This window comes from Penaeus vannamei, chromosome 29 (genome assembly GCF_042767895.1).
Source record: "Penaeus vannamei isolate JL-2024 chromosome 29, ASM4276789v1, whole genome shotgun sequence".
Lineage (NCBI taxonomy): Eukaryota > Metazoa > Arthropoda > Malacostraca > Decapoda > Penaeidae > Penaeus > Penaeus vannamei.
In genome coordinates, this window is record NC_091577.1 from 17,322,246 (window position 1) to 17,329,745 (window position 7,500).

Consider the following 7,500-nt stretch of genomic DNA (forward strand, 5'->3'; position numbering starts at 1 on the left):
TTCCTTACCCTCTCCCGCTTGGCGCTCTTCTCGCTTACCCTCTTCCCTTCTTTCTTCGCTCTCCCCTCCGTACCCTATCTCCCCTCCCTCCTCTCCCTCTCCTTCCCCCTCCTCTCCCTCCCCCCTCCCTCCTCTCCCTCTCCCCTCCCTCCTCTCCCTCTCCCCTCCCTCCTCTCCCTTCTCTCCTCTCTCCCCTCCTTCTCCCCTTCCTTTCCCTAGTCCTCCTCTCCTTTGCCCTATCTCTCCTCCCCACCTCTCCTTGCCCTCTCCCCTCCCTCCCTCTCTCCTCCCTCTACCCTTTCCTCCCTCCTCCCCTCTCTCCTCCCTCTCTCCTCCCTCTCTCCTCCCTCTACCCTTTCCTCCCTCCTCCCCTCTCTCCTCCCTCTCCCCGCCCTTCCCCTCCCTCCTCTCTCCCCGCCCTCTCCTCACCCTTTCCTCCCTCCTCCCCTCTTCCCCCTCCTCTCCCCGCCCTCTCCTCGCCCTCCCTCCCTCCGCTCTCCTCCCTCTCCCCGCCCTCCTCCCTCTCCCCCTCCTCTCCCCGCCCTCCCCCTCCCCCCTCCGCACCAGAATATCTACTTGCGCCCCGACGCCCGCACCTCCACCCTGTACCGTTGCTTGCAAGCATAGAGGGTTGAATGACTCGTCAGCTGTTACCCTCTTGCTCCTCCTCCTCCTCCTCCTCCTCCCCCTTTTCCTCCTCCTCCACCTCCTGCTCGTTCTCCTCCTCCTCCTCCTCCTCCTCCGTCTCGTTTTCCTTTTCGTTCTCGTCCTTTTTTTTTATTTCTTTCGTTTTTTTCTCGTTTTTTTTTGTTCTACGTCTTATACTTGTTGTTCTTGTTCTTGTTCTTGTTCTTGTTCTCGTCTCCTTCTGCCTTGTCTGGTGTTCTTGTTCTGTGTCTTCGTTTTTTTTTTTCTTTCTCCGTTTATGTCTTTTTTCTTATTATTATGATTCTTCTTATTATTATCATCATTATTGTCTTTATTTCTCGTCTTCTTCTTGTTCTTCTCGTCGTCTTTATATTTTTTTTTTACCTTTTTCCTAGTCTCTTAATTTAGATTTTCATCATCCCTGCCATTTTTATTTTGCTCATTCCTTCGTCCTCTATTCATTTTGTTTCGCGTTCTCCACCCCTTCCTCTTTCTTCCTCGTTTTTGACCTCTTCCTTTTTTTCGCTGATAATTCCTATAATTTCCCCTTTCCCTCTTCCGAATTTTCCTTCATTTTCTTTCTTCTTCCAAGTTTCTTCTAACTTTCTCTGCCTCGCCTTCCATCTAATCTTCCTCGGTCTTTCTCTCCTCCTTATTTATTTTCGATTTCTTTCCTCCTCTTATTCTTCTCCTTCATAGTATTCTTGATAGTTTTTCCTCATTCTCCTCCTATTCCTCCTTCTCTTCCTAATTTTGCTTCCCCCTTCTCCTTCTCTTTCTTATTTGCTTCCTCTTCCTCCTCCTCCCCTCCCTCTTTCTCTTCCTCTTCCTCTTTTCCTGAGTTTCTTTCTCTCATTTCTCCCTTTCTCCTTTTCTCCTTTACCTCCACTACATATTCCTCTCTCTCTTCGCTCTGCCCCTCTCCCCCTCTCCCCTTCGCTCTCCCCCTCTCCCCCTCTTCCCCCTCTCCCCCTCTCCCCCTTCGGCAGCTATCCTCTCCTTTGCAATTTTTGCCGGCTTCTCTTCCTCCCTGCTTCATCTACCTCCGTGTACTCCCCCCCCCCTCCTCCTCCCTCTCCTCTCCCCTCCTCCCTCGCCTCGCCTCGCTATCCCTCTCCTCTTCCCTCCCGCTATCCTCTCCCCGCCTCCCTCCCTTCCCCTCTCCTCTCCCCGCCTCCCTCCCTTCCCCTCTCCTCTCCCCGCCTCGCCTCGCTGTCCCTTCTTACCTCACCCTCTCCTCCTCCTACTCCTCCCCGATACCATTCCTCCTCCTCCTCCCCCTCCTCTTCTGCCTCCCTCCTCCTCCCTACCCCTTTCTCCCTCCCTCCTTCCTCCCTACCCCTTCCTCCCTCCCTCCTTCTTCCTGCCCCCCTCCTCCCTCCTTAGTAGCCCTCCCACGTCCCCTGTTGAGGAGGAGCGCTTGGGGTCATGGCTGTCCTGATGGAGGAGGAGGAGGAGGAGAAGGAGAAGGAGAATGAGAATGAGGAGGCAGTGAGGAAGGAGGAGGAGGCAGTGAGGAAGGAGAAGGAAGCGGTGAGGAAGGAGAAGGAGGCGGTGAGGAAGGAGGAGGCGGTGGTGGTGAGGAAGGAGGTGGTGGTGGTGTTGGTGGTGGTGGTGGAGGTGGAGGTGGAGGTGGAGGTGGAGGTGGAGGTGGAGGTGGAGGTGGAGGTGGAGGTGGAGGTGGAGGTGGAGGTGGAGGTGGTGGTGGTGGTGGTGGTGGTGGTGGTGGTGGTGGTGGTGGTGGTGGTGGTGGTGGTGGTGGAAGAGGAGATGGAAAAGGTGGAGGAGGAGGAGTCATAGTAGTAGCAGTAGAAAAGAAAATGAGAAAAGGGATATAAAAGAAGAAGAAGAAGAAGAAACATAATAATAATAATAATAATAATAATAATAATAATAATAATAAGAAGAAGAAGAAGAAAGAGAAGAAGAGGGGGGAGAGTGGAGATGGATGGCGGGGAATGGGGGGGTGGGGGTGAGGAGGCCGCCCCCGGAGCAGCTCCTCCACGTGGCTTCTCTCGTGCTCTCTCGTCCTCCTTTTTTTCCTTTTCCTTAATGTCGGCTTCGTCTTTCTCTCTCTTCTTCTCCTTCTTCTTCTTATTCGTCTTTTCGTTCTTTCTTGGTTTTCTTTCTCGTCGTTTTTTTATTCTTATGATTTTTTTTTTATGAATATTTTTTTTCTCATTCCTACTCCTTTTCCTCGTTTTGCTTCTCCTCTTTCTTTTTTTTCTTCTTCCTCTTCTTCTTTTTCTTCGTTATCTTCTGCCCCTCCTCCTCCTCTTCTTCTACTTCTTCCTCCTCCTCTTATTACTGTTATTCCTCTTCTTCTTTTTCCTCCTCTTCTTCTTCCTCTTACTCCTTCCTCCTCCTCCTCTTCCTCCTCTTCCTCTCTTCTTCCTCTCTGCTTCGGTCTCCCTGTTGCTGCTCCCCTCCCCAAACCCTCCCGCCCACCCCCCTCCCCGGCCCACTCTCTACCTCTTCCCCTCCCACTCCTCCCCCTCTTCCCCTCTCATCCTCCCCTCCCACTCCTCTCCCTCTTCCCCTCTCTTCCTCCCCTCCCACTCCTCTCCCTCTTCTCCTCTCTTCCTCTCCCCACTCCCACTCCTCCCCCTCTTCCCCTCTCTCTCCCCCCTCCCACTCCTCTCCCTCTTCTCCTCTCTTCCTCTCCCCACTCCCACTCCTCCCCCTCTTCCCCTCTCTTCCTCTCCCCCTCCCACTCCTCCCTCTCTTCTCCTCTCTTCCTCCCCTCACCCACTCTCGCTCTCCCACCTCCCCCTCTCCCACTCTCGCCCTCTCCTTCCCCCCTCCCCCCCCATCTCCCTAAGGCACGTGACTATATTTTAATGTCGGTTATGAAAAAAAAAAAAAAAAAAATCCAGCATGTGTGGTTTGAATCATTTTATTTTTGTTTTTATTTTCCTTTCCGTTGTTTTTTTATCTTTTGTTTTTTGTTTTGATTTTTTTTTGTTTTGTTTTTGTTTTTGCTTTTTTTTTACGGCGCTTGCATTGGTTATTTATGACATCATTTTTTTTTCCTTTTCTTTTTCTTTTCTTTTCGTTCTTTAAAACTTATTTACATTTCATATTATTACGCTTATGTATATATATTTTTTTATTCTCTTTCTTGTAATTTATGTTCATCACTCTGTAATTTCCTTTCATTTTGTTCACTTTTATTTCCTTCTTCTACTTCTGCCTCGTTTTCTTCGTGTTTCTTCTTCTTTTCCTTCATCTTCTTTTTCATACACTTCTTCTTTTCCTCGTCTTTCTTTTTTGATTCGTCATCATCTCTTTCTTCTCCTCCTCTTCCTCCTCCTCCTCCTCCTACCTGCCTCATCTTCTTATCCTCCTCCTCCTCTATCTCTTCTTTCTCTTCCTCCTCCTTCTCCTCCTCCTCTATCTCTTCATCCTCTTCTTCCCCCTCCTCCCCCTCCTCCTTCTCCTCCTCCCCCTCCTCCTTCTCCTCCTCTGGCTTCTCTTCCTCTTCTTCCTCCGTCTCTACTTCTTCCTCCATCTTTTTCTTTCTAGCGTCTTCTTTCCGTCTCTCTCTCTCTCTCTCTCTCTCTCTCTCTCTCTCTCTCTCTCTCTCTCTCTCTCTCTCTCTCTCTCTCTCTCTCTCTCTCTCTCTCTCTCTCTCTCTCTCTCTCTCTCTCCTCTCCCTCTCCCTCTCCTCTCCCTCTCCCTCTCCCTCTCCCTCTCCGTCTCCCTCTCCCTCTCCCTCTCCCTCTCCCTCTCCTTCTCCCCCTCCCCCTCCTCCCTCCCCCTCCTCCTTTCCCCCTCCCCCTCCCCCTCGCCCTTTCCCTCTCTCTCACCCTCGTCCCTTACTCCTTTACACTCTGCCACACTTCCTTTCACACCTCCGCCCACCTAGCCCCCACCCCCCTCTCATCACCTACACCCCCCCTTCCCATCCCATTCCTTACACCTTTCCGACCCTTCCTTGCGTCCTCCAACCCATTCTGATTCCCACCCTCCCTCCCTCCCTCCCTCCTATACACCTTCCCTCCCACCCTCCCTCCCTCCCTCCCTCCCTCCCTCCCTCCCTCCCTCCTATACACCTTCCTTTGCCTCCCTCCTTACAACTTGCCCCTCCCTCCCTCCCTTACTCCCTCCACCCCTTCTCTCCCACCCTTACTCCTCCCTCTTTCCCTCCACCTCCCTCCCTCCCTCTCTAAACCCTTTCCCTCCACCTCCCTCCCTCCCTCCCTCCCTCCCTCCCTCCCTCCCTCCCTCCCTCCCTCACGGCGCGGCGGAAACCTAATTAACTCCAACTCATAATTAGCTGATTGAATATGATAATTGATAATTTATAGTCGCCTAATCGAAGTGACATGTGTTGTTCCCGCTGGCGATGAATATGTATGTACGGGCCCCCTCCCCTCTCCTCCCTCCCCTCTCCCCTCTTCTACCTTCCTCCTGCCCTCCTCCCTCCATCCCCTCCTCCTGTTCTTCTCCCCTCTCCCCTCTTCTTCCCTCTTCCCTCTCCCCTCTCCTGTCCCTCCTCCTCCTCCTCTCTCCTGCCCTCCTCCTGCCCTCCCTCCCCTCTCCCCTCTCCCTGCTCCTTCCCTCTCCTGCCCTCCTCCTGCTTACCCTCCTCCTCCCCCTTCCATCGTCCTGCCGACTGGACCATAACTCTTGGGGTAGGAAGGGTGGGAGGGAAGGTATGGGGTGGGAGGAAGGGAGAGGGAGGGTAGGTAGGTGGGATAGAGGAAGGGTGGGAGAAGGGGAGGGAGGGAGGGAGAAGAAGGTTGGGAGAGGGGGAGGGAGGGAGGGAAGGTGGGTGGGAGGAATGGGTTAGAGTAGATGAGGGAGAAGGCTTGATAGGGGAGGGAGATATGGGGAAGAAAGGAGGGATGGGGGTTAGTGTGAGGCGGGATGGGGAAAATTTGGGGGTTGAGGGATGGGCCGGGGGTATGGGTGAGGATTGGGAAGGTTGGGGGTGAAGAAGAAGAAAATAGATGAAGAAGAAAATGAGAGAGAGAGAGAGAGAGAGAGAGAGAGAGAGAGAGAGAGAGAGAGAGAGAGAGAGAGAGAGAGAGAGAGAGAGAGAGAGAGAGAGAGGATAGAGAGAATAGAGAGGAAAAGAGGGAAGACGGGGGACAGGGGAAAGGGTACACACGTAAAGAGAGAGAGAGAGAGAGAGAGAGAGAGAGAGAGAGAGAGAGAGAGAGAGAGAGAGAGAGAGAGAGAGAGAGAGAGAGAGAGAGAGAGAGGGAGAGCAAAGAAAAATGGAGCACGGGAAAGGGAGAGGGGAAGAAGGGGAAGAGGAAGGGAGGAGGAAGGGAAAAAGGAAAAAAATGCAGAAGGGAATGCGGAACCATAAAGTGTGCGAGAAAATGAGCGAAATTTCCGAAATGAAATGAGAATTCGAAATAGGAGGAAGAGGGAGTGGGAGGAGTGGGAGGAGAGGGAGAAGGAGTGAGAGGGAGTGGGAGGAGTGGGAGAAGGAGTGAGAGGGAGTGGGAGGGAGAGGGAGAGCTGGAGTGGGAGGAGTGAGAGGGAGTGGGAGAGTGGGAGGGAGAGGGAGTGAGAGGGATTGTTGGAGGAGTGGGAGGGGGTGAGAAGGAGAGTGGGAGAGGAAGAGGGAGAGGGAGAGGGAGGGGAGGGAGAGTAGGAGGGGAGGAGTAGTATTAATGAAAACTAATTGAGAGAGAGGAGAGCGAGGGAGAAAAAAAAGAAAAAAAAAGAAAAAGAAAGAAAGAAAGAGACACGGAGAATGCAAATGAAAACGAGAAAGAGCCGGATAGAACGAGAATTACAACGAGGAATTCGCAGAGAAAGGGAGATAGAGAGAGAGAGAGAAAGAAAGAGAGAGAGAGAATGAAAGAGAGAGAGAGAATGAAAGAGAGAGAGAGAGAGAGAGAGAGAAAAAGAGAGAGAGAGAAAGAAAGAGAGAGAGAGAAAGAAAGAGAGAGAGAGAGAGAAAAAAGAAAACAAGAGAGAGAGAGAGAGAGAGAGAGAGAGAGAGAGAGAGAGAGAGAGAGAGAGAGAGAGAGAGAGAGAGAGAGAGAGAGAGAGAGAGAGAGAGAGAACGACCGAAATAAGAATGATGCGCCGAAGAAAATCGTCGAACGTGTCTGGAAAAGAGAAAGGAGAGAGAAAGAAAGAGAAGAAATAACGAAAGAAAAGGGGGCGGGGGCGGGGGGCTAGGGGTAGAACCGTGAAAGTTGGCCGAAAGATAAGACGAGAGAGAAAGAGGAAGCGAAGAATGAGGAAGGGCGTGGAATGTATGAGGGGAGAATGGTATGAGGCTTGGGGAAGTGTATGAGGAAGAGGGAAGGTTGTGTGAGGTATGAGGATGTGTATGAGGGAGAGGGAAGGATGTATGAGGCTTAGGATGTGTATGAGGAGGAGGGAAGGATGTATAAGGTATGCGGATTGTGTGATGAAGAGAGAGGAGTGTGTAAGGGAGAGGGAGGAATGTATGAGGGAAGAAATATATAAGGAAGAGGTAGGAATGTATGAGGAAGAGCGAGGAGAAAAGGGAAATATATGAGGAATTGTGAGGAGCAATGGGAAAATGTCTGAGGAATTGTGAGAAATAGGAAAATGTAGGAGCAAAGGAATGTAGGAGCAAAGATATGTATGAGAAGAATGACAGGTAATTTTTTAAATGACAGACAAAGATAATGACTTGCGATATTGATTGCGATAATGACAATAATGATAAAGATAAAGTATTGTGTCTTTGGCCACATTGCCGGTATAATGTGGTATGCAGCGAGTATGTGAGGAATATGAAGCTATGTTGTTTGTCAGCATTCATGTTTATGTGGTCACGTGTTTGTTGTCGTGTGTATGATTGGTGGTAGTAGTAGTATTGTATTTTAGAATGTTTATTTGTTTATTTATTTA

The 7,500-nt window shown here is 51.0% G+C and overlaps 1 long non-coding RNA gene across 1 annotated transcript in view; it reads left to right on the plus strand.

The window, feature by feature from the left end:
* The window catches only part of LOC138867262 (uncharacterized), a 173,709-nt gene that overhangs the window by 131,759 nt on the left and 34,450 nt on the right, over nucleotides 1–7,500 (plus strand). The gene's annotated exons all lie outside the window — the stretch shown is intronic.